This window comes from Pelophylax lessonae (assembly GCF_965119305.1).
Source record: "Pelophylax lessonae genome assembly, chromosome: 2".
In the NCBI taxonomy this organism is placed as follows: domain Eukaryota; kingdom Metazoa; phylum Chordata; class Amphibia; order Anura; family Ranidae; genus Pelophylax; species Pelophylax lessonae.
In genome coordinates, this window is record NC_138769.1 from 7,675,527 (window position 1) to 7,702,266 (window position 26,740).

The window sequence follows — 26,740 nt, forward strand, 5'->3', positions numbered from 1 at the left end:
AGAGGGCCAAGGCACAACTTGCTCGATGTAGGGAAATATTCTCTAAGGACGAGTTTGACGTGGGATGTGCCAGGAGCGCTACTCATAAGATCCGCCTGAGTGAGGACAAGCCTTTCAGGGAGAGAGTCCGGCGAGTCCCCTTAGGTGACTTAGAAGATCTACGTCAACAGCTGGCAGAGCTCAAAAAGATCGGGATTATCCGAGAATCCAGGAGCCCGTATGCTTCCCTGATAGTGGTAGTCCGGAAGAAAAATGGATCTTTGAGGCTTTGTATCGACTACCGAACGCTGAACAGAAGAACCATCCCAGACCAGTATACCACTCCTCGAATCGAAGATGCCCTACAGAGTCTGTCAGGGGCGAAGTGGTTCAGTGTGATGGACTTAAAGAGTGGGTATTATCAGATCCCCATGCACCCTGAAGATCGGGAGAAAACAGCCTTCATCACCCCTGTGGGGTTCTTTGAGTTCAATCGCATGCCTCAGGGGTTGTCCGGGGCCCCTGCTACCTTCCAAAGGCTGATGGAGAGGACCGTTGGAGATATGAATTTGATAGAGGTACTGGTATACTTGGATGATGTTATCGTGTTTGGCAGAACTTTAGAAGAACATGAGGAGAGGTTGGAAAAGGTCTTGAAGAGGCTACATGAAGAAGGTCTGAAACTTTCTCCTGAGAAGTGCCAATTCTATCAGTCCTCGGTCCATTACCTGGGCCATATCGTGTCTGAAGAAGGGGTGGCCACTGACCCGGACAAGCTGCCAACGCTCATTGGGTAAAATGAAGCCGGCCTGCTTACCGCTCTGCCCGTCCTTCCGGGATCACTCAGGTGCGTCAGCACGTCACGACTCAGGTGATGTGAATTATCCTTTATTGTGTCAGTGTTCTCTGTAAGTGTTAAGCCGGCCATAGACAGATTGAAATTCGGCCATGTCAGCAGGAACTGACAGAATTTTAATTGCTCTATGTTGTACTGAAGTCGATCTATCATGTCATGATTGCCGGTGGCTATAGACTCCAGCAGTGATTGGTAATTATATTCTGCTGGTGAGGAAGGCTTCTTGGCAGCAGAACACAATAGCACTGTGGGAGGAATTCCCACATCCCCCATGTTGATGGGGAATTGAGCAAATTTCTTTCCTTCAACCCATAGTTAAAGGAAAGAAAATTGCGAAATACTATATATGGATAGCCTTAAGATGTGTATATATACTGTAAACCCCAGAGAGGTCTCTGTCTCTCACTCACCTGGACAGGAGATGTTGATGGATCTACTTAGATTATTTAGCTTATTCTTGACATCACAGTGGAAAGTTTCAGAGACCGGAGGAAGAAGAGTTACCAGGCTGTGTGAGGAGATGGATCTTCCATCCAAACTCCAGGAATAACGCGGATCTGAACCATTCACCGAACATTCGGCCACTGCTCTGCCATCCAGGAGACAGGAGGAATTCACAGTGATGTTGGAGAGAGGGACTGGGGGAACATAAGGATATGATTGGTCAGAGTAATGACATAGAAACTAAGACATATCACAATACCCCTATAGAAATATGGAGGCTGCCAGAACTACCCTTTTCTTCTGAATGTACCAGTTACCTGGTTGTCATGTTGATCCTCTGACTACCACCGACCTGAAACTAATATATTGTTGTTGACTTTGCTTTGACTTCACTTGATGCATGCTTGTTCTGGATCAGAGACTTGCAATCGAAAACAGGCCATAGATAGATCAAAATTTGCCCGGCTCTGCAGGACTGGACACATTTTGATCTATATTTGGTCACTGCAGTTGAACAGAAGTGCCCTTTTGCATAAAAGCCGCTCGTTCAGCAGCTGCAGCAAATGGCTGCAACGCTGATCTATGTATTTTGACAGGGGGGAGACATCCCCCTCTCAGAATACAATAGCACAGTGGGGTGGATTCTTTAGTTTTTTATTCAGACTATTGGCTGAATGAAAAAAAATTAACCATGTATGGCCAGCTTTAAGATACTGAAACCAGGGATAACCAGGAAATTAGCATTATCAGGAGCAGCAGTCCAAGCTCCCATTTTTCTAACCCTCACCTATAATTTTATATTTTACAAATGCAAGAAAATCTTAAGAAATAGATCTCCAAAGCCAAATAGATCTCCAAAGCCAAGATGAGGTAATTTCCTTCTTCAACTTATATTGCTGTATAATGGTTTCCCCATAGCTGACCAGTATGGACATTCAAAGAGCACTGGTTTCCCTCCCAATTATTGTATCTGTGACGGGAGTCACTTTAGTTGGGGGCCCATGGAACCCACCTTACCTTTGAGAGGTTGAGAAATCCCTCATTCCGCTCCCTAGGTCCTTCTTATGTCTAAGTCACCCTATGCTTTTTAGGGGCACAGGGTGACAGAGAAGCTCAGTGGTCTGCCCAAACCAGACTTCCACAGACTGATCGGCTATGAGAGCTCCATGCGCCCTGCCGGGAAAAACTTACAAACTATGAGGAACTTTGTCAGGGAAGCTGCCAGGATGGATTGACTCTTTGGGACTTGTTACCTGACTAACTAAGGCACAGACCGATTGGAGGTCTGGTACCTGGTTAGTCTTCCTTTTGAGGGGAAGATATGTGACGGTAGTCCCTGTCACTGGGAATGTAAGACAGACACTTTATGTGGGGCCCTTGGAGTAATGTTACTTTGGATTCAAGTCCATATCTCCCCAAGACAGTCAGACTCATAGCAGATGCTAATATCATCAGCTCAACCACCCGTCTTCCACACATTGTTGATTATGCTGATTTGCTCACCTATTGTCTACTGTGGGTTCTGTTAATACTTAGGATAATGTATAATGTATTTTGTTTTAGCCTTGTTGCAGTGCTGAGTTAATTACCATGTTAATGATAATATTGTCTGGGTCTGCATTCCCATTCACCTATTGTTTCTGTCCAGATGGCTAGATAATTAGTTCAGGTAATTATATTTCTGTACACAATTTCATCGGCATAGGATAATGTAATCAGGCACCTGACCTGTTGGGGTAATCTGATCAGGAGGGGGATGTCCCCCTGTATGGTATATATATTGTGTGTGAGTTTGTTCAATAAAACGTTCCAGATCTTACAAGCTAAGTTGTCGGCTATCTTTATATGTAGGGTGGCTGTAATATCTGATATCTACAGTGCATTGCGAAAGTATTCGGCCCCCTTGAACTTTTCGACCTTTTGCCACATTTCAGGCTTCAAACATAAAGATATAAAACTGTAATTTTTTTTGAAGAATCAACAACAAGTGGGACACAATCATGAAGTGGAACAAAATTTATTGGATATTTTAAACTTTGTTAACAAATAAAAAACTGAAAAATTGGGCGTGCAAAATTATTCAACCCCTTTACTTTTAGTGCAGCAAACTCTCTCCAGAAGTTCAGTGAGAATCTCTGAATGATCCAATGTTGACCTAAATGACTAATGATGATAAATAGAATCCACCTGTGTGTAATCAAGTCTCCGTATAAATGCACCTGCACTGTGATAGTCTCAGAGGTCCGTTTAAAGCCCATAGAGCATCATGAAGAACAAGGAACACACCAGGCAGGTCCGAGATACTGTTGTGGAGAAGTTTAAAGGCGGATTTGTATACAAAAAGTTTTCCCAAGCTTTAAACATCCCAAGGAGCACTGTGCAAGCGATAATATTGAAATGGAAGGAGTATCAGACCACTGCAAATCTACGAAGACCTGGCCGTCCCTCTAAACTTTCAGCTCATACAAGGAGAAGACTGATCAGAGATGCAGCCAAGAGGCTCATGATCACTCTGGATGAACTGCAGAGATCTACAGCTGAGGTGGGAGACTCTGTCCATAGGACAACAATCAGTCCTATACTGCACAAATCTGGCCTTTATGGAAGAGTGGCAAGAAGAAAGCCATTTCTTAAAGATATCCATAAAAAGTGTTGATTAAAGTTTGTCACAAGCCACCTGGGAGACACACCAAACATGTGGAAGAAGGTGCTCTGGTCAGATGAAACCAAAATCAAACTTTTTGGCAACAATGCAAAACGTTATGTTTGGCGTAAAAGCAACATAGCTCATCACCCTGATCACACCATCCCCACTGTCAAACATGGTGGTGGCAGCATCATGGTTTGGGCCTGCTTTTCTTCAGCAGGGACAGGGAAGATGGTTAAAATTGATGAGAAGGCATGCGCGGCAGCCCAGCATGGACGCCTGATCCAGGAGCTCTGTCCCGCTCCGGCATTTAAGTGCTCGCTACTTCAGCTACACGGCACCCCCAGCAACATCGAGGCACCCGCTGCGCTCCCGAACCTTCTGGACACACCCCTATGTCAGGGGCTTCGGTCAGATGGAATCTGGAGCGGTCCTTGACCCCGGACCTCCCGCGGCCTACATACGTGATGGTGGCGTCCACACCTCCACCTGGACCTCGCGGCTGGAACGCGGACTCGGAGGACATAGCGGACCCCCCAGCGACCCCACAACTATCCAGGGACCCTCAGGCTCATCCCGTGAGTACTTCTCCCGCCCCCCCCATGCTCCCCGGCCTCCACGGAGTCCTATATAGGCCGTACCCTGGAAGACCTTCTCCTCTCCCCTATGGCGGACATTTCATCCAGCCCAGGCCTCATACCTGACCTACAATCAGAAGACCCCACTTGCCCCTCAAATATGCAAGGAATGATGACTATGTTCTCTAAAATGCTGGCTAGGGGCCTTTCCCACACGGCTGCACAGATTACATCCACTATTCAGGGGGATCTGCAGAACTTGGGGGCCCACATAGAAGTTATTGAACAGAAGGCTGATCATACTATTGCCAGAATCAACCAGAACACAGCTAGAATACAGGACATTCAGGACCAACTTGAGACGGCGTTATCTAAGATTGATGATTTGGAGAATAGATAGCGTCGTTACAACTTTAGGATCCGGGGGCTCGGATGTCACGGCTGCAGTGCAGTCCTTTCTCTCTGGCCTGATCCCTGGCATTTCTGCACACCGTCTTGAATTGGACCAAGCCCACAGGTCTCTGCAGCCCCCTCGCAAAGATGGCCTCCCCAGGGACATTATTGTGAAGCCCCACTACAATTCAGTGAAAGAAGAAATTATGAAACTCTCCAGGTCTTCTCCCCAACTCACCGCCATGGGACACTCAATTCAAATATTTGCGGATATTTCACCGTTCACTATCCAACGGAGACGATCCCTCAAGCCCCTTCTCACGGTCCTTACACAGAAGAACATTAAGTACTGGTGGTCGTTCCCCTTCCGCCTCAGCTTCTCATTCCACCAGAAAACCTATGGCTTCTCTTCCATGGCAGACGGCGAAAAATTGCTCCTCCATTTGGGCATTCTTTCTCAAGACGCTCCACTCCCTGCGTCCCAGAGATCTTCGTCCTCCAAGCGTCCCACTCCATCCAGCCCCTTGGTCCCCCTGTGGCAAAAGCAGCAACACAAGCGGTCTAAGGAATCCAGACCCCCCTGAGACTACCTCATTGTGGTACTCCCCTTTTTTTTCTTCCCCCGCTGGGAAGCTCTGCCCTTCTTTTCATGCCGCCCCTGTTTTGGCTGGCTGGTCCTACTGTCAGTTTTCATTTTTGTGATTTATGGACCCTGACTCTGACGTTGCTGATTTTTTACCTTTTTCTACATTTTTGAATGTTTTATATGCCTTTTGTATGCTCTCTTGGTGCCCTTTTGCGCTACATATATGTATGGTGCCATTATTTTGCATGGAGGGCATGGTGGGGGGGCTCCTCTCTCCACTGTGTTGTCTCCGGGTTTTTCCCTTTTTGAGCCCTTGCCGGAGCGGTTGTCTTGCCACTCCACTTGCTCCAGCGGTTGCACGAGATGGTCTTCTTGTGCCCCACTGGGGCTCCCCCGGGTCCTGTACCCAGGCTCCCGGGGATTTTATCCGGGTTCGCACCTGGGCGCTGTTTGCCCGGTCGCGACTCCGGATGTGACTTGTTGTCACGGTTTCGTAAATTTGCTACTGTGAATGCATCAGTATGGTTTTTTCTATGGTCTTCACTAATGGCTGTATTTCTACTTGTGCTCTCCCCTTTCCCCCTCCCTCCCCTCTTTTTTCCTCTCTCCCCATTCTTCTTTTTCTCCTCTCTCTCCCCTTTTGTCCTAGGTCGGCAAACTACTGGGATCCTCTGGCTCTGGTTCCACTCCACAGGCCCTCATCGGGCGGATCCTTCTGCAAGCCCTTCATCCGCGTGACCCACCCAGCGTTTCTATGGCCTCATCTGACCTTCGAGCTCCACCGCTAAGATTGGCTTCCCATAACGTCCAGGGTCTCAATTCCCCCCTCAAGAGGCGTAAGTTGTTTCAATATTACCACACCGCACACTATGATATTTTGTTCTTGCAGGAGACCCACTTTCCTCCCTCATACAACCCCTCCTTTGTGTATGCTAAGTACCCACTGTTCTATTTGGCGAACTCTGACTCTAAAACCAGGGGGGTAGCCATTTTTTTTTCAGGCAGGGTGAAGTTCTCCCCCACCAAGACAGTCTGCGACCCTAATGGGCGATATCTTCTCCTGATCGGAGACATTGCAGGGCAGACATTTACATTTGTATCTTATTATGCTCCTAACAAGGGTCAGGCTAAATTTTTCTCCGATTTGGCCGACCTAATCTCCCGGCACGCTGTGGGATCTGTGATCCTTGGGGGTGACTCCAATTTAGCATTTGACCGCAGCCTGGATAAATCCAGACCTGCGTCTTCTCCTTACAAACAGCCCCCTAGACAGAGCTTTAGGGTCGAGCGGTGGATCTGATCACGGTCCTAGCCTCAGCCTGGGATGGTGGGCCTCCTCAGAAAGGGTTTCTCCTTTCCCTTGACATCCAAAAGGCCTTTGACACGGTGACGTGGCCCTACATTTTTGGGGTACTAGAGAGGTGGGATTTTGGACCCCGCTTAACGAACATTCTGCGGTCCCTGTATTCCACTCCATTGGCCAGAGTGCGTCTGCATGGCTGCTACTCCGACCCCTTCCCTATAACTAGGGGCACCCGCCAAGGTTGTCCCCTCTCGCCACTGTTATGTGCGATAGCGATCGAATCGTTAGCGATTGCTCTTCGGCACAATAGCGATGTCTCGGGGGTACGCTGTGGGGACAGGGAACATAAATGCGCATTGTTTGCAGACGACATGCTACTCTTTGTCATGAATCCAGTGATCTCCGTTCCTGTTATACTGGAACAACTCAACATTTTCGGCGCCACCTCTGGCCTTCGGGTTAACTTGTCAAAATCTTGGGCCATGAATGTCTCCCTCGATTCATCGCAATTGGCCATCGCGCAAGCTACATTCCCCTTCACCTGGAAAGCGGACTCTATTCCATATCTGGGTACTCACCTGACCCCCTCCATAACTTCATGCTATAATGATGACACTGCTCCCCAGGATCCTGGATCTTTTCCGTTCGCTCCCTATCCCGGTTAATTCCGGACATCTGGCAGAGCTCCAAAGAGCAGTCATCAAATTTGTTTGGGGTTCTAGAGGTCATAGGTTCGCCAAATCTGTACTTTATCGCTCAAGGGAGAGGGGGGGACTGGCCCTTCCTAATCTCCGTTGGTACTACCTAGCGGCCCAGCTAGCCCAATTCTCAGCTATTTATAGACGCACAGCCAAGCCGGACTGGGTCCACATAGAAAGACAAGCAACCCTTCACCACACGCTGGATTTTCTGGCCTGGCGGGCCCCTAAAGGTAGGCCCCCGGTTCTTTCCCCTACACTGTCGCATTCCTTCTCCATTCATGACTCCCTATCTAAACACCCCAATCTCATATCTCCCATGAAACCACTTACGCACCTTTTCCACAATCCAAATTTTCCTCCTGGTCTTAACATTAGAACCTTTGGCTGGTGGCTCAACAAGGGTCTTTTTCGAATTGGTCACTTCTTTAATTCTATGGGCCCCCTGTCCTTCCCACATTGTGTCAGTTCCCTCAAAATGCCGTTGACAGAGAGGTTCCGCCACACGCAGATCTCCCACTTTCTTCACTCAATTTGGCTTACGAAGCCTGACCCTCCCCAGGTCACCTCCTATGAGCGGTGGTGTTCCGAAACTGGTGACCCTAAAGGGGGTATATCCCTGATTTATAGTGCCCTTTCTGACACTAATGACAAACCGAAATACATGCTGGATTGGGAGAGGGACCTTGGAGTGGAGCTGGAGCTGGACGACGGAAGTACCCGCTTTCACCGAGCTTTTAAAGGTATTCTTAATGTTTCGTTGATTGAAGCTAATGTAAAGTTGCTCTCCTGCTGGTATTTGGTTCCTGCACGTCTAGCTTGTATGTACCCAAATGCCTATGGTTCCTGCACGTCTAGCTTGTATGTACCCAAATGCCTATGCTTTATGTTTTCGAGGTTGTGATATGTCAGGAGATTTCCTTCATACCTGGTGGTCGTGTCCGAGGCTCCGCTCCTTCTGGTCATCCATTTTTCGTATGGCCCGGAAGGTCCTGGATCATCCAATAGACCAGTCTCCCCTAATATCCCTACTTAATGGTAGGGTTTCTGGGATCTCTAAATTGTCCCAGAAGCTCTTTCATTTTATCCTTCTGGGGGCAAAACTTACCATTGCCAGGGCGTGGAAGAAGCCGCGCATCTCGGTTAGAGAGGCCAAATTGAAAATATCCTGGATCATGTCCCAAGAGAAACTTTCTAGCATTCTTTCTGACCGAGTGGCCCAGTTTGAATCCACATGGGAGCCATGGGCTAAATTTGTTCACATTGATCTCTGATGCTAGCTATCTCGCGTCTGACCTAGGACCCTCTATCTTTTTTCTTTTTTTTCCCTCATCCTTCTTGTTTTCCTTTTCTACTCCTCTCTATTTTGCTATGGTATCAGCCCTGTGCTCTGGACAGGGGCCCCACCACTGGCTTCCCGCTCAGGGGGCGAATGTGTCGCCACCTTTTAGGGGCTTGTCCCCTGTTGCGGGCGGTCGGCTGGGGGGGGGGGGTTTCTGTCTGGACAGATCTACTTCCCTTTCCCCTCGACTGGGCTGGCATCCTCACTGTTTGCGGCGAGCTGCCACTTCTAGAGTTCCCCGTCCCCTTTACTCCCTATTTGGTGTATGTTGGTACTCGCAAGGACAGATCCTGTTTTTTTCTCACTCATGATTTTCATAGCAGTTTATGTTGTTTAAATGATATCTGCTCCAGTTTTACCAGACTGTACTTTTGCACTGTTACGGATGTCTTTTTGTTACTGTATTTCGTTATATCTGGAAATTCAATAAAAACTATTGAAAGTAAAATTGATGGGAAGATGGATGGAGCTAAATACAGGACCATTCTGGAAGAAAACCTGATGGAGTCTGCAAAAGACCTGAGACTGGGACGGAGATTTGTCTTCCAACAAGACAATGATCCAAAACATAAAGCAAAATCTACAATGGAATGGCTCACAAATAAACATATCCAGGTGTTAGAATGGCCAAGTCAAAGTCCAGACCTGAATCCAATTGAGAATCTGTGGAAAGAACTGAAAACTGCTATTCTCAAACGCTCTCCATCCAACCTCACTGAGCTCGAGCTGTTTTGCAAGGAGGAATGGGCAAAAATTTCAGTCTCTCGATGTGCAAAACTGATAGAGACATACCCCAAGCGACTTACAGCTGTAATCGCAGCAAAAGGTGGCGCTACAAATTATTAACTTAAGGGGGCTGAATAATTTTGCACACCCAATTTTTCAGTTTTTTATTTGTTAAAGCTTGAAATATCCAATAAATTTCGTTCCACTTCATGATTGTGTCCCACTTGTTGTTGATTCTTCACAAAAAATTACAGTTTTATATCTTTACGTTTGAAGCCTGAAATGTGGCAAAAGGTCGCAAAGTTCAAGGGGCCGAATACTTTCGCAATGCACTGTATGTTCCAGACTGGAGGAAGCCGTATACTGCTAGAAGAAAACAAACACATTGTGCGTCGGTCCCGTCACATTATCCTCATAAATAAGTTCCATATTTCCTCTTCTCTCACTGCTGGAGGAGGCTAGAAATCGACCATTAGTCTGTCCAACATGGATGTTATCTCTTTCCCCAACCTGGAGGATAGTATGAGGCCATAAACCAAATATATAATATTTTGTTTTCTGTCTCATTAGGTTATTAAATTGGGTTTATTGAATGTTTTAGGTTGGTTATCAGATGTAGAGAATGGGGGGTGAAGAGGGTGTGAACAGTGGTTCAGCCATTTTAGTTACTTTAGTTACTAGAAGCCATTTTATAATACTGCTGTGATAGAATGTTTTATATTCTGCACAAGACCTTTGCCCATGCTAATTCTCACAAGATAAAAGTCCCGTCTTTTATTATAAATAATGTTACTTCCCCGAAATTACGTGCATGTGCTCTCCAGCAGTCTGGGGCAAGATGACCTATAGACGCAGATAATGTCCTTGTGGAGAGGTCTGTGAGATGCTATGGGAGAAACCCACTGTTATAATGTATTCTAATGGTAAATGTTTTCTATATAATCTGTGAGCAATAAACCGATGTCAGGTCATTTTGAACGATCCATATGCTGCGTGTGTATTGAGTTTTATCAGAGTGATCTCCAGGACTGCTGAGACTGAAGGCACAACCAGGTCAGGTCTACAAGTCTGCCACTTGGAGTGGTCAACGCCAACAGTTCTGGAGGCCCCAGCGAGATGGTCAATGGCCACGTCCGGTAAGTGTTAAAATTTTCTTTTTGCCATACCGAGACCTCTTCTGGTCATGACCATATGAACTGAAGGTGTATGTTGGCTGTATAGACTTGATAGTGTTCTGGGAACACTAGGAGAGACCCTTGGAGGGTCCCAGGTCCTTTAGTAGTGACCCGATAGGTTTTGGAAACCCTATGAAATAGATATAGAATATTGTAAACCGTACTATAAAATTGACTGACCAGTTGTAACCCTGAAACTCAGATCTTTTCCTTCTTTTTTACTTTTGATTATTCTTTCTATCGCATAGAAGTATAAGATAAATGGTTAATAAGTGTATTGTTTGTCTATAATGGTAGGAAAACCTTCTTGATAGTCACTATACCTGGGAGCTATCAGTCAAGACTCAGTAAGGGTTTTTTTTTTTGCTCCCAGAAGGGACACCCCGAGTCTAAAGTATAAGATTTATTTACATACACCAGTGGATTTTCAGGAGGGTTTGACCATAAAGGGTCTCAGGACCCAGGTACATCTAGGTAACAATGATTTTGTGTTTTGTCCTAAATCTCTTGAATGTGTAAATCCTAGAGACATATTTCATTAAGTGAGAGAATATTGGAGTTTATTTATGTCTTGTAAGTATGACATTGTCAATTTGGTTTATTATTTTGTTACAGAAATGGGCAGGAATATTTGGTGAGTAGTATTCCTGGAGGTTATTACAGTAAATAAAGCTAAAGTTCAAGTGTTAAGAATTAATGTACATTGTTTTGCGAATTGTACTGAAGGTTTAAGTCTAAGAGACATTAGGAGACAGGTATATCACAGAAAATCGATTTTTGTAGTGTGTCCAAGTTCCCTGTTTGTGAATCCTTGTGATATCCTTGAAAATGGGGAAGAATAAAACCAAACAAATTCCACCCCCCGATCCAGGCGAGACATGCAGGTCATATGTCACCCGGGTCTCAGGTGGATGCACATACATTAACCATTGGATAGATAACCTAGCAGGATGGACGGAGACTATGGGGAGTAGTAATCTCTTTCCCCGGGATGGGGACAATGATAGTTTTCAAATTAATATGGTAAAGGGACTCTGTCTAGGTGACAGAAAAGCTTTTCCGTACTTCTGGGGAGACCCACAATGGGTTATGAAGTACATGAAAAGAGGCGGGGATAACTGGCTTACCTATGCCCCGTACTGGTACAATAGAATAGGAAAAGAGCTACTTAGAGCTATTAAAAATGAATCGTCTTTGCCGACGGCAATTTCCTGTAGACAGAAGACAGTTGAAACTGTATTAGAGTTTTGGGCAAGGTTCAAAAATGTATGGACCCATGAGGCTGGTTTAAGTGTCACCCAAAAATGGCACAGCCTCATGATTCAGACATTTATCAATAATTTAAACTCACAGTACATGTTAATTGTAAAACAACAAGTTTCTGATTGGGCTACTAAAACCATGGATGGTTTTCAAAAAGCCATAACAGAAAAAGATGCGGCTGGCTGTTTTGATCTGCCTAAAGAAAAACAGCCTGTTAGCACGCATTTCCAAGGGCGTTATCAGAGAGGCAGAGGAGTGGGGGATTCAGAGGCAGAGTAGGACATTTTCAACTGAGGTTCCCCTACAATAATAGACCACAACAAAAACCGGATGTTTCAATTATGGGAACCCAAATCACTGGGAAAGGGATTGCCCCTACGAGGACCGATGTGTTAGTGATCCCCCCACAATTGAACAACCTCACAACAGCCTCACAACAGCCTGAGATAAAGTTACCTGCCAACTGGCAACCACAGCAACAGCAACAATGACAATAACTGCCACAAAAGAGGGTGGACTCACAGTGACATCGGCAAAAATGCCCTTTTTTGTCCCGAGTCCAGAGAATAATTATTTATTTTTAGAGGAAGAGTGCCACAGCATTTATGTTGATCCAGGTTTATGGGCTATAGGTTCCCTGGATGTAGGATTGATTCCATGCAACCCTTACAAGGCCACCCTGAAGTCACGAGTAGGACCCATTCAACACAAGCAATATCCTTTATCCAAGGAAAAGGAGGATGGAATCAAGCATGGGATCAACAGATTCTTGGCTGAAGGTATATTTAAAGAAATGGTATTACCTTACAATACCCCCATCCCTTGTAGCTCTGAACACTGCACCTACACCTGCATTCATTTTCCAAAGCAGATGTAGTTTTCTTCACAACCGTTACACACCAATATCAGACAAGCAGAAATGTTTGTGTGTAGCTTCTCTGAGACCTTGAAGCTGGTACATTCCTTTCATGTGAAGGGGAGAGGGAGGGGGTCGCTTCTGCACAGAGCTAGTGTGGGACTAAGGGTTCCAGCATTCCCACACCTATACAATTATTTTTATAGAATTCTGAAGTTTTGCCATTTATACATTTGCACCTATCTTGTATGATAGTGAGCGTAGTAGTATTGAATAAAAACACTGTTTTATCAGGCAAAACATAAATTGCCATAATCGGCAGGATACTTTGAGGTTATTTTCTATAAAATTAAAGATAATGAGAAATAACGTTTTGCCCATGGTTCCCTATGTGAAGGGGAGTCTTAGTGCAAAATTTTGAAAATTGGCTACTTGCCAAGAAAGGGTTCAAATGTAAATATCTTTGTTCCTATTATAGTTATGGAAATAATTTTTGGACAATAAGGGTTACCGCAATTAGTGTGACCTTTGAACCCTGTTGACACTGAGCCAAAAGTTTCAAATCGGATTAACTTTTTATCTTATTATAGTATTTAAGTGATATTTTAGGGGTATCCTCTTTTGAAGAAGGGGAACCTCTGGCAAGATTTTTCTAAGATTTTTGTAAGATTGACACTAAGCCAAAAGTTTTTAGTTTTTTTTATCTGATTATAGCATGCAAGTGGTACCTGATGTGCCATCTGTATTGACAGCCATACCATCCGATGCTACCCACTTTACAGTGATTGATTTAAGTAATGTTTTTTTTTAGCGTCCTAGTGGATGAGGAGACACAGCCCATCTTTGCTTCCAGTTTTTTTGTCCAGGTAACTGACCTGGCGTAGATGCCTCAGGGCTATGTGGACAGTCCAGTTGTCTGCTCCATAGTTCTCCAGGCCACGCTAAAGGAATGGAAACCTGCTCATGGGTCAGTCCCGCTACAATATGTGGGTGACATATGTAGTCACTCTGTGGAGGCCAGTCAGAGTGATTCAGTGAGTTTATTGAGGTATTTACATGTATGTGGACACAAAGTGTCACAGGAAAAATTGCAATGGTGTAAAGAAAGTGTTGAATACCTTGGCTTTGTCCTCACAAAGGGGAGAGGAGAATTAGTCACAAAAGAACTGCGGCTCTAGTGGGTCTTGCCCACCCACAAACCAGGAAAGACATGCTCACTTTCCTAGGGATCATTGGTTATTGCCGACAATGGATCCCAGACTGTTCCTATTTATGACAACATTTTGAGAGAAGCCACAGGTCCAGAAATGTCAGAAATTGTTGAATGCGTTTGTGTATCTGAAAAATGTTATGGTTGTAGCACCTGCACTGGGCCTCACAAACTATGGAAAAATGTTTCATGTTTATGCAAGGGACAATTGTAAGACTATGGCAGGAGTACTTGCCCAGAAGCATGGTGGTAAACTTTGCTCTATAGTTTTTTTTCCCAAAGATGGTCCCAGTCCAGGTCTAAGGCCTGCCTGAGTGACTCCGAGCATTAGCATCTTGTGCAATGGTAGTAGAGATGGCCACACCAATTTTAAATGGGTTACTGGGATTAAAGGGTGTGTTACACCACAACATGATTGAATAGACATAATACATCAGGACACATCTCCAAGAGCAGATATGTCCTCCACAGCCATAGAGGGAGCAGAGGATGTCTTTGTAGATGGTTCCTGCTCCAGGCCAAATTATCACACATTGTTAGAGCTACAAACGCATGCTACAGAACAGGTTTTAAAGAATTGGATGGGTGATGATTTAGAAAAAGTCGAGAGTGGCCTTTTTCTAAAAGAGGGGAGGCTAGAGCCCCACTGTTTATTGCCTAGTATCATGGAATAGGACACAGGGGTGGGAAAGAACATATGAAGTATAACTGAAAGATTTTTTACATTGCATGCCTACCTAAATTAGTGAAAGCATATGTTGATAGATGCATCACCTATATTAGGAACAATACAAACATTCCACATAAGGCCAAACATGAGCATCTCCAATACCCTTCAACCCCATTCACACATCTACAAATAGATTTCACTTATATGCCCAAACCAGGAAAGGAACAAGAGTTAATTTTAGGCATAGTGGACATGTTCAGCAGATGGGTGAAAGCTTTTAGGACCACAGAGGGAGATGCCCACATGGTGGCGTGCATTCTCAATCAGGAGATTATTCCTGGATGGGGGTGCCCGCTTTAAATTAATTCTAATAATGGTCCAGCTTCCATATCAAAAATATGCCAGGAACTAGTTAAAATCCTGAAAATAGATTGGAAGTCCCACATTCCCTATCATCCACAGAGTTCAGGTATAGTGGAAAGGATGAATAGGACAATTAAAGACAAGTTGAGAAAAGCAAAAATTAATTGAAACTTTGAATCAAGTGGAACGAAATGTTGCTCACACCTTTCCTTTCTCTTTACAGGTACCAATCCATCCCTTCAAGGTGGGAGATGAGGTAGTGATCAAGCTGTTGCCACATCACAGGACCAAAGCTGGATTTCCTTTTGGACCAAAGACAAAGGTAGTCGCAGTGACCAGAACTGCTGTCCTTGTGGAAAACCAACAAGTGTCGGGATTCGAACCTGTGACCAGCCACATCCCAGGCGGTAGCCCTGCTTACCAGGCTACCATCCTCTCTGGACATTCTTCTCTGGACATTCTTCTCTGGACATTCTTCTCTGGACATTCTTCCCTGAACATTCCTCCCTGAAGCCTATTATTTCAACCTTAGTCTTGCCAAGCCTTGTTCATCACCCTTGATTCCCCACACCTGGTACTTCCCTATATAAGTCCAGCCCCTTGCACTCCAGCTTGCTGATTATTGAGTTCCTGAGCCTTGATCAAGCTACTCCTCACCTGCTGTGTCCATCCGGTATCCAGCACCTACTAACTGCCTGCGGTCTTTGCCACTGGGCTCCACTCCTACCTCCGGCCAGCAGTCCTCTGACTCAGGTGAGCCTGTAGGATTGTTACAGAATAAACAGCCATAACTATGGAGTCCGCAATAACCACTCTGTGTAGACAGGTCACTGAACTTCAAGAATTTGGTACTACGTATCAGGAGAAATTTGCCCAGCTCCAAGAAGTAGTCAAAAGCCAACAGAAGGAGATTATTGAACTACAGAGGCAACTCCTAGACGTCTGCGGCGCGGCCGCAGACACCCGCATGCCACTCCTATCAAAATTCGGTGGTGACAGACGCCAGTATCGGGGATTTCTGAACCAATGCCGTATCTATTTTCAGATGAACCTGGCCCTCTTCACCACCGATAAAAAGAAGGTGCTATTCACGATCAATCTCTTGACGGATGAAGCATTAGCATGGGCATCGCCATACGTGGAGTCTAACAATCAGCTCCTGGACAACCTAACCAACTTCATCACCGCCATGAGCCTAGTCTTCGATGACTCCAACCGCTGTGCGATGGCCGAGGCGTGACTACATAGTCTGCGACAAGGGAGGCGCTCCGTCGCCGAATATACTGCCGAATTCCGCCGTTGGTCACGGACACCACCTGGAACCCAGCAGCACAGAGGAGCCAATTCCGGCGAGGCCTGTCTGAAGCAATAAAAGACGAACTCGCCAGAGTTGAAGCCCCGGACGTCTGGATGACTTTATTCAAGTATGCATCTGGATAGATCAAAGACTCTCCGAGAGGAAGAGGGAAATATTCTGGTCCTCGGACCACAGACCCACTTACTCCTTCTCCTCTACCGCCCAGCGTGACCCCCAGTCAGCACCTGAACCTATGCAGGTCGACGCACTACGGAGGTCTCTATCCACAGCTGAGAAGGAGAGACGGCTGGCTGAAAACCTCTGCCTCTACTGTGGAGAGCCGGGTCATTTTGCCATCAAATGTCCCAATAATATTCAAAGAACTATTGCCGTCACGGAGCTAAAGGAGCAATCACAGACTCCAACCCCGCCAGCAGCCCCTGAAGATAACAACACGGCAGCTCATGGATCCCACTTCATCATCCCCATCCTCATCGACATCGAGGGGCGACAACTCCCCTGTTCTGCGATGTTAGACTCCAGGGCGGGAGGCAACTTCATGGACCTAACCTTCGCCCGCGAAAAGAATATTCCACTGACAATCAAGGCAGCCCCTGTTGACCTGGAAACCGTCGACGGATCCCCACTCTCCTCGGGGCCGGCGACTCACGAGACCATCGAACTACAACTCCTTATAGAACGCGATCACCACGAGAAGATTCACTTCTCGCTGATCGCCTCCCCGAAGTTCCCGGTGATCTTGGGCATCCCGTGGTTGGCCACCCACAACCCCTCGGTGGACTGGGAAACCCGCTGCATACGGTTCCCGTCCGAGTTCTGCTTGCTAAATTGCTCCCACAAACCCGTCCTTCCACCCGAAGACACCACCATCTCTGAACTATCCGTCAAGGATCTGCTACCCCCTCAATACCGTGAGTTCCAGGATGTCTGCGACAAGAAAAATGCAGACATGCTGCCACCACACCGGCCCTACGACTGCCCTATAGAACTGTTGCCCGGGGCTGAAATACCCTTTGGCAGTATCTACCCCCTCTCGGAGCCTGAACTCAAGGCCTTGAAAGAGTACCTGGACGAGGACCTAAGGAAGGGGTTCATCCGGCCCTCTACCTCCCCTGCGGAAGCCCCCTTTTTCTTTGTAGAGAAAAAAGACTCCTCCCTGCATCCCTGCATTGACTACAGGAAGCTTAACGACATTACCGTAAAGAACCGGTATCCACTCCCACTGATTTCAGAACTCCTTGAGAGACTCTGGGCAGTGAAGATTTTCACCAAACTTGACCTTCGAGTGGCCTACAACCTCGTCCGAATCCGCCCTGTGGATGAATGGAAGACCGCCTTTCGGACACGTTATGGTCACTTCAAGTACCTAGTCATGCCTTTCGGACTCTGCAATGCTTCCGCCACCTTCCAGCACTTCATTAATGACGTCCTCAGGGACATGCTCGATCTGTTTGTAGTCGTTTACCTGGACGACATCTTGATCTTCTCCGAAGACCTCGAGCAGCACCGCGAACACGTCCGCAGGGTACTGCAGAGACTCCGACAGAACTCTCTCTATATCAAGCTAGAGAAATGTGAGTTTGAGCGAACCACCACTCAGTTCCTCGGATACATCATCTCCCCAGAGGGCCTAAGTATGGACCCGGGGAAGGTCCAAGCCGTGATGAACTGGCCCATTCCGAGAAACGAGAAGGAGATACAAAGATTCATTGGCTTTGCCAACTTCTATCGGAAGTTTATCCGAGACTTCTCCAAGATCATAGCACCAATTACCCAACTCACCAAGAAATCAGTCCCCTTCTCCTGGACACCAGAGGCACAGGAGGCCTTCACCAAGTTGAAACTCCTCTTCACTTCTGCTCCAATCCTAATCCACCCAAACCCCGAGCTGCCATTTACAGTCAAAGTGGATGCATCTGACTCCGCGGTGGGGGCTGTTCTGTCACAACGAACAGGGGAGAAGATGCTACTACACCCGTGCGCATATTTCTCCTGCCAGATGTCCCCCTCCGAGAAGAATTATGACATCGGGAACAAGGAACTACTGGCAATCAAGGATGCCTTCTCCATAATCGTACTAACTGATCACAAGAACCTCGAGTTCATCCGCAGCGCTAAGAGACTCTCAGCCAGACAGGCCAGATGGAGCCTTTTCTATTCCCACTTTAACTTTCTCATCACCTAACGCCCCGGATCAAAGAATGGTAAGGCTGATACCCTCTCCAGAATGTTTTCCGAGCCCTCGCAGAGTAACAAGGGCCAAAACAACATCCTACCCGAGAGAAGGGTCGTAGGGGTCACCTACTCTAAAGAACTCCTGGGCACAATCAAAGAAGGATACGAAAATGACCCCTTCCTTGCCCATCCCACAAGGAATGTCAGCCTTACGTTTAAGAACGGTCATTGGTTTCATCAGGACCTACAGTTATATGTACCAGAAATCGTACGGCTCAAAGTACTCAGACTCAACCATGACTCCAAGCTGGCCAGGCATCTAGGCACAAGAAAGACCCAGGAGCTTCTCTCCCGCTCCTTCTGGTGGCCAACATACAAGGAGGACATCAAGAGGTACATCTCCTCGTGCACGGTCTGTGCCCGCAATAAGACTCCTCGTTCCTCTCCCGTGGGTCTGTTACAACCTCTCCCCATTCTTTCCCGCCCCTGGGGCTCGATCTCCATGGACTTTGTGGTAGACCTTCCTCCTTCAAAAGGGATGAACACCATCCTGGTCATAGTCGACTGCCTCACCAAGATGGCCCATTTTATCCCCTACAAAGGCCTATCCACCGCCAAACAGACGGCCGATCTTATTCTCAGAGAGGTCTTTAGGCTGCATGGGATCCCGGACGACGTGGTCTCCGACCGAGGCGTACAATTTGCCTCTAAGTTCTGGAAAAACTTTTGCCTGGCGCTCGGGGTTAAAGTGAACCTGTCCTCCGCCTTCCACCCTCAGTCAAACGGGCAGACGGAGAGAACTAATCAGACCCTAGAGCAGTACCTACGCTGTTTTAGCTCCCACCTGCAGGATGACTGGCTTGACCATCTCTCCACGGCCGAGTTCGCCTACAACAATGCGGAGCACAGCTCAACCAAGCACAGCCCCTTCTTTGCTAACACAGGCTCGCACCCGGTATTCATTCCCCACTTACCCATCGCCTCCACCCTCCCAGCAGTGGCCGAATGCCTAACAACCCTACAGGAGGCACAAATGAACATTATAAACAACCTCCAGCTCGCCCAGAGGCGCTTTAAACAGGGAGCAGACAGACGCCGCAGACCCACCCGGGCTTCCATGTGGGAGACAAGGTGTGGTTGTCCACCAGGAACCTCAGATTGAAGGTCCCCTCCAAAAAGTTGGCCAAAAAATACATGGGTCCATTCCGGATCTCCGCGCAAATTAACGAGGTCACGTTCCGGCTCGATCTTCCGGACTCCATTAGGGTGCACCCTGTTTTCCATTGCTCCCTCCTCAAGCCATACGTGGAGAACACCTTCACAGGTCGCCACTCGCCCCCTCCACAACCCGTGAGGGTACAGGGTGAAGAAGAATACGCTGTCGCAAAGATCCTCGACTCCAGGATCCACCGGGGAAGACTACAATACCTAATTGGGTGGGAGGGCTACCCTCCCGAGGATAACTCCTGGGAACCAGAAGAAAACGTCCACGCCCCCAGACTGGTAAAAGAGTTCCACCAACGGCATCCCGATAAGCCTGCCCCTGCGGTGCCCGGAGGTCACCTTGGAAGGGGGGAGTACTGTCGGTAACCCTGCTTACTAGGCTACCATCCTCTCTGGACATTCTTCCCTGAACATTCCTCCCTGAAGCCTATTATTTCAACCTTAGTCTTGCCAAGCCTTGTTCATCACCCTTGATTCCCCACACCTGGTACTTCCCTATATAAGTCCAGCCCCTTGCACTCCTGAGCCTTTATCAAGCTACTCCTCACCTGCTGCTCTTATCTACTACCAAAAATCCAACGCTGACCAGGAATTGACTACCGACTACTCTTCTGCTTTGTCCCTACCTACTGAACTGCTACCTCTGTTGCCGATCCGGATTGTCTGACCACGCTTACTGCTGCCCGCCCCGACCTTTGGCTCGTCTGACTTCTCTCTGGTTATCCCTTGTCTGCTCCTCCGCCTTCGGACCGAACCTGCACTCTGCCTGGCTGGGTGATCCTGAGGACCGCGTCCTGGTGTTAGCTTGCAGCGCAGTCTATCCCCACCATCAGGGGCTCTAGTGAAAACCAGCTAGCACTTAGTTTCCGCACCTCAGGTGAACCCGTGTCCTCATCAGAGTACTACGCTGTGTCCATCCGGTATCCAGCACCTACTAACTGCCTGCGGTCTTTGCCACTGGGCTCCACTCCTACCTCCGGCCAGCAGTCCTCTGACTCAGGTGAGCCTGTAGGATTGTTACAACAAGCTTGGATCCATGCCAGTCGAGTAAAAAAAGGTCAAGGTAGGTTGTGCGAAGCAAGACAAAGACAAAGACACAGATAAAGGAGGAGAAGCAGGTGTTGAAAATCCTCGAAGAGCGAGTGAAGCAGGTGTTATAGTCTCTGAAAATTTGCAAAATGACTGTACTTTTAGCAAGGAACTCTGGCAAGCTGTGGATTTTGTTGGTGGCACTAGTATTTTTAGTGTTCATCTCAACCTGGATCATAACTAACTGTATATATATCACCCAGCAGATCTGGGGCCCCTTGAAGGAATTTGTGGAACCCCTAATGCCACCAGACATAGTATCTGAGAAACCTCAGAAAAGGAATAAAAAAATCCCTGTCCCATAGTTCACCCTCCCAGATAGCCATCACACAAAGAAATGGCATGACACAACTTTGGTATAATTCCTCTAATACACAAGTATCTACTTTTATAGTGCCTCATGAAACAATACTCCCTGGTAGTGATGATACCATATGGTATTATGATAGAAGATTAGGCCCAGGAACTGTATTCATATGTGTCACGGAAAAATATTGGGGAGACATTTGTGACTATTGGGGATCAGTGGGTTGGAACATGGGAGATGATTGGGGGTATAAACCCACTACTAGCAAGGATAAAAATGGAAAGACACTTATAAGCAGAATGATAATTGTAAAACACCATGTTCCTGAACAATTTAGATTGACCATAGAAAACCCTAGTCCAGAAGATAGTGAAACTTATGCTTTGGGTATCTGGTGGAGATCAGGATACACTAGCTTCAGAAAGCCTTTTCAGCTAAAAGATATGTATGGCTCTTCATAGTGGCATTCACAGGTACAAGAGACCAATCCCTTAAGGCCCCGTGTGCAGACTTTGGGAGAAATGATAGCTATAGCAGATCCCACCTTTAAGGATACTATGGCCATAGAGACAGGATTCTCTGATGTAAACTTGTGGTTAGAAGGGATGAGGTATAGTGCTAGCTCACATAACATGTCAGACTGCTATGCGTAAAATTGCGTGACTTTGAGGTCACAAAAGTGTGAAAGGGGCCTTCCGTAATTAAGGTATAGCGTTCCCCCTTTCAATGCAGAGAGACCAGCGTGCCCCTTTCAATGCACAGAGACCAGTGTGCCCCCTTTCAATGCACAGAGACCAGTGTGCCCCCTTTCAATGCACAGAGACCAGTGTGCCCCCTTTCAATGCACAGAGACCAGTGTGCCCCCTTTCAATGCACAGAGACCAGCGTGACCCCTTTCAATGCAGAGATCAGCTGCAACCCTTTCAATGCAGAGATGGCAGCATGCCCCCTTTCAATGTAAAGATACCAGTGTGCCCCCTTCAATGCAGAGATCATCGTGCCCCCTTTCAATGCAGGGATCATCGTGCCCCCTTTTACTGCAGAGTGACCAGCGTAAGCGTGCCCCCGCGAGACCAGTGCACTTACCTCAGGCAGCGGCGGCTTCTCCTCAGTCCCCAGAGTCCAGCGTGCCCCCTTTCAATCCAGAGATCAGCGTGCCCCCTTTCAATGCAGAGATGCCAGCGTGCCCCCTTTCAATGCAGAGATACCAGTGTGCCCCCATTCAATGCAGAGACCAGCGTGCCCCTTTTCAATGCAGAGAGATCATCGTGCCCTCTTTCAGTGCAGAGATCATCGTGCCTCCTTTCAATGCTGAGTGACCAGCGTAAGCGTGCCCCCCCCCCCCCCGCAAGACCAGTGCACTTACCTCAGGCAGCGCCGGCTTCTCCTCAGTCCCCCGGCGTCTCCTCGAGGCCAGGAGGAGGCCAGGAGGAGGATCCATGTGACAATAGCGAATTTTCGCTGTTGTCACACAATGGGTGGGCTTGGGGCACACTGCTCTCCGCCCCGTGTCCACCCTTTGCTGAAGCCTGTTAGAGCCTCTGGCTCTAATCAGGTGATTAAAAAAAAAAGCCCCGTTGAACTCCATGCGTCCGGTGCCCCACATGTAGATTAGGGGGCTGGATGCATGGATAGGGGGGCGGCATCCCTGCGCCCCCCAATGCACTGGCCGCCACTGATGGAAAGGTTACACTAGCCATTCAAAAATTAGAGAGTCTGTCTGTTGAGCTTAAGAAGAATTCAGACCTTACTTACCCTTGGTATGAGTTTTTCTCGGGATCAGGTATTTTTGGATGGCTCAAAGGGATTGCCACCACCATAGTATCAGTGGTGGTTTTTATTTTTCTTTTATATGCATTTTTTAAGCTTGCTATGATATGCCTTGCTGGGAGTGCCACTCCTACTCCCCATATGTATATGCAATACTTGCAAACCAGACGTAATAGGCGAGATGAAGATAAATTATACTGCTTTATAGGTAATCATATTCATGATTAAAGAGGGGATTGAAGACTGTGTGAACAGTGGTTCAGCCATTTTAGTTACTTTAGTTACTTGAAGCCATTTTATAATACTGCTGTGATAGAATGTTTTATATTCTGCATAAGACCTTTGCCCACGCTAATTCTCACAAGATAAAAGTCCCATCTTTTATTGTAAATAATGTTACTTCCCCGAAATGATGTGCATGTGCTGTCCAGCAGCCTGGGGCAAGATGACCTTTAGACGCAGATAATGTCTTTGTGGAGAGGTCCATGAGATGCCATGGGAGTAACCCACTGTTATAATGTATTCTAATGGTAAATGTTTTCTATATAATCTGTAAGCAATAAACCGATGTTAGGTCATTCTGAACGAACCATATGCTGCATGTGTATTGAGTTTTATCAGGGTGATCTCCAGGCCTGCTGAGACTAAAAGGCACAACCGGGTCAGGTCTACAAGTCTGCCACTTAGAGTTGGCTCTGGGGCTCCTCAGATCACAAAGCATTTGGGAGATGATTTCTGCAGTTTGGGGATTAGGTGATCCCCTTCATTGGTTAACTTCAGTCATTGAAGACACAATATTTCAGGGTGACGTGGATCCTTTCATCAAGCTTTACACAATTCTGGAAATGGTTCTGAAACCCAAATATCTATACACAGACTTACATTGAGAAACAATTACAATTTTGTGGTGCATTTAAAAATAAATAAATAAAAATCAACTTTTCTTCTTGAGGTAAGGCTGTTGTAAAGGGTTGGCCAATGTAGAATTATTTATTATTATAAATTCATAATTTGTCATGCAATAATTAGATTTATGCAAACTTGCAAATATTCAATTTTTTTATGATTTTTATGATTAACCCCTTCAATACTGTGCACTTTAACCCCCTTCCTGCACAAGTCAATTTTCAGCTTTCAGTGCTGTCGCACTTTGAATGACAATTGCGCGATCATGCAACACTAAATATTTATAATTTTTTCACACAAATAGAGCTTTTTCTTGGTGGTATTTATCACCACTGGGGGTTTTATTTTTTGCTAAATAAATGAAAACATTTTGACAAATTTTTCTTCATTTCTATTAGAAAATTTTGCAAATTAATTAATCTTTCTTCATAAATTTAGGCCAAAATGTATTTTTCTACATTTATTTGGTGAAAATAACCCAAATCAGTGTATATTATTTAGTCTGTAGGGAAGTTATAGAGCCCACAAACTATGGGATATACAGTTTGTCTGAAAATTGATCAATCCTGATATACTGACGGATCTCATTTCTTGAGGCCCCAAAATGTCAGGACAGTACAAATACCCCCAAATTACCCCTTTTTGGAAAGTAGATAGTCCAAGGTACTGCATTTAGTAAGAGACATGGCGAGTTTTTTAAAGTTGTCATTTTTTGTAATTTTCTGTCAATTTTTTGGAAAATAAAAAAATGTAGAAAAAAAATGTTTTTTACGTACTGTCACCAGTGCAGTACGGCGTCATGGTATAACTGGTGCGGCAGTGATCAGGAACACTGACTAGTGACAGTATGTTCCAAAAAAATATATAATTTTTTATTTTTTTACGATTTTTTTTTAACACACTGACCAGAGCAATACAGTTTCACCATAGTAACACTGTACTACTCTGGGAAAATGATAAGGACTTTTTACTTTTTAATTTTTACACATTATGATTGCTTATACCAGTGTAATTCACTGTTAAAAGCAACAATTTTTACTGAAGGAAATGGATTCATTCAGTGTTTACTATTGGGTGGGCTTTTATTGGTCCTGTTTGTAGCATGTGATCACTGTGACCAATCTCAGAGGTCAGAACAATTGTACACAATGAATGGCATGAAAGAAAGCCATTCATTGTGTACTATTGTCATGTGATCTGCTGTGATTGGTCACAGAGATCACATGGTACTGGCAAAGGCATGGTACACTGATCACTCATCTGCTGTGTCCTGGTGACGAACAAAAGGAATAATAAGGAACTTCCGGTTGTGGTTTGATGTTTGCAAGCCATTACCAGCTCTTGGTTTGATCAGATGCTTTCAAAGCAGAGATCTGGGGTCATATAGACTCCAGATCTCTCCATAAAGAAGACATGCCATGCATATTGCTATCATATAGGATGTTGTTCATCCCTTGTGATACCAATAAAGTTAATCAAAACAAAATGAAAGGGACATTGTAAAAAAAATTGAAATAAAATAAAAAAAGTAAATATTAGAAATTTGAAATTGCCCGTCCCCCTGTGCTCACACTCCAATGCAAATGCATACATAAGCCTCACTTGCATATGTAAAATGATATGAAACTATGATTGGTCAAAGGGATCATATAACAATGTAAACAACCTGTCATGAATGGTTTTCCATTCATGAACAGCTTGCTTACAGGTGTGATCTGTGATTGGCCCACAGCAATCACATGGTTCCTGGCTACCCATACCATGTACTTAGCCGTAGCTAATAGCAGATCACAACCATAAGCAAGCTGTTCATGAATGGGAAACCCATTCATGACAGCTAAAACTATTGCCTATACAGTGATCATCAATATTAAAGCAATACCAGTGTAAAAAAAAGAAAAATCCTAATCAACCCCTCACTATTGTGACACTGAGCTACTCCGATGACAGGATATAAAAAAAGTAGGAAAAAAAAAAAAGTTTAACCACTTAAGCCCCGGAGGATTTGGCTGCTAAACGACCAGGGGGTATTTTGCGATTCGGCACTGCGTGACTTTAACGGACAATTGCGCGGTCGTGCGACGCTGTACCTAAACGAATTTGGCGTCCTTTTTTTCCCACAAACAGAGCTTTCTTTTGGTGGTATTTGATCACCCGTGCGATTTTTTGATCACGCGCTATAAACAAAAAAAGAGCGTAAATTTAGCAAAAACAACAATATTTTTCCCTTTTTTTTATATGAAATTCCCCCCAAAAAAATGTAAAAATCAAAATTTTTTAAAATTTTCTGCCAATTTGTTTTATGCTACCTATGTTTGGTAAAAAAAATCGCAAAAAGCGTATTTTGATTGGTTTGCGCAAAAGTTATTGCGTTTACTAACTAAGGGAAAGATTTTTGTCATTTTTGTTGTTTTTTTTTTAACGCGTAATGGCGGCGATCTGCGATTTTTTTGCGGTACTGCGACATTGTGGCGGACAGATCGGACCCTTGACTGACATTTTTGACACTTTTGGGGTTACCAGTGACATTTCTACAGTAATCAGTGCTATATATATGCACTGTTACTGTAAAAATACACTGGTAGTGAAGGGGTTAACTTTATTTGAGAGGGAGGGGCTGTGTGTGTCCCTAGGGGCGTGATTCTAACTGTGATTGGCTGTGGCTTCAGCTGTATGCAGAGTGATCAACGGATCTACATAGTAGATCCATGTGATCATCTCTGATACAGCGAGGAGAATGACAGGTGGCTTGTTTACACAAGCTGCCTGACTTTCTCCCTCTCCCCCGCCGATCGCCGAGTGGCCGGCGGACATCGGGTCCTCCGGTCACACGCGCAGGGGGGTCCGTGACCACGCGGGAGC

General features: G+C 45.9%; 1 pseudogene across 1 annotated transcript in view; it reads right to left on the minus strand.

The window, feature by feature from the left end:
- LOC309545902 overlaps nucleotides 1-26,740 on the minus strand; it is a 1,177,957-nt pseudogene that overhangs the window by 22,751 nt on the left and 1,128,466 nt on the right. Inside the window, exon 4 of the transcript XR_014226150.1 lies at nucleotides 1,246-1,473. The product of XR_014226150.1 is annotated as an uncharacterized misc_RNA (transcript). The remainder of the gene's footprint in view (nucleotides 1-1,245; nucleotides 1,474-26,740) is intronic.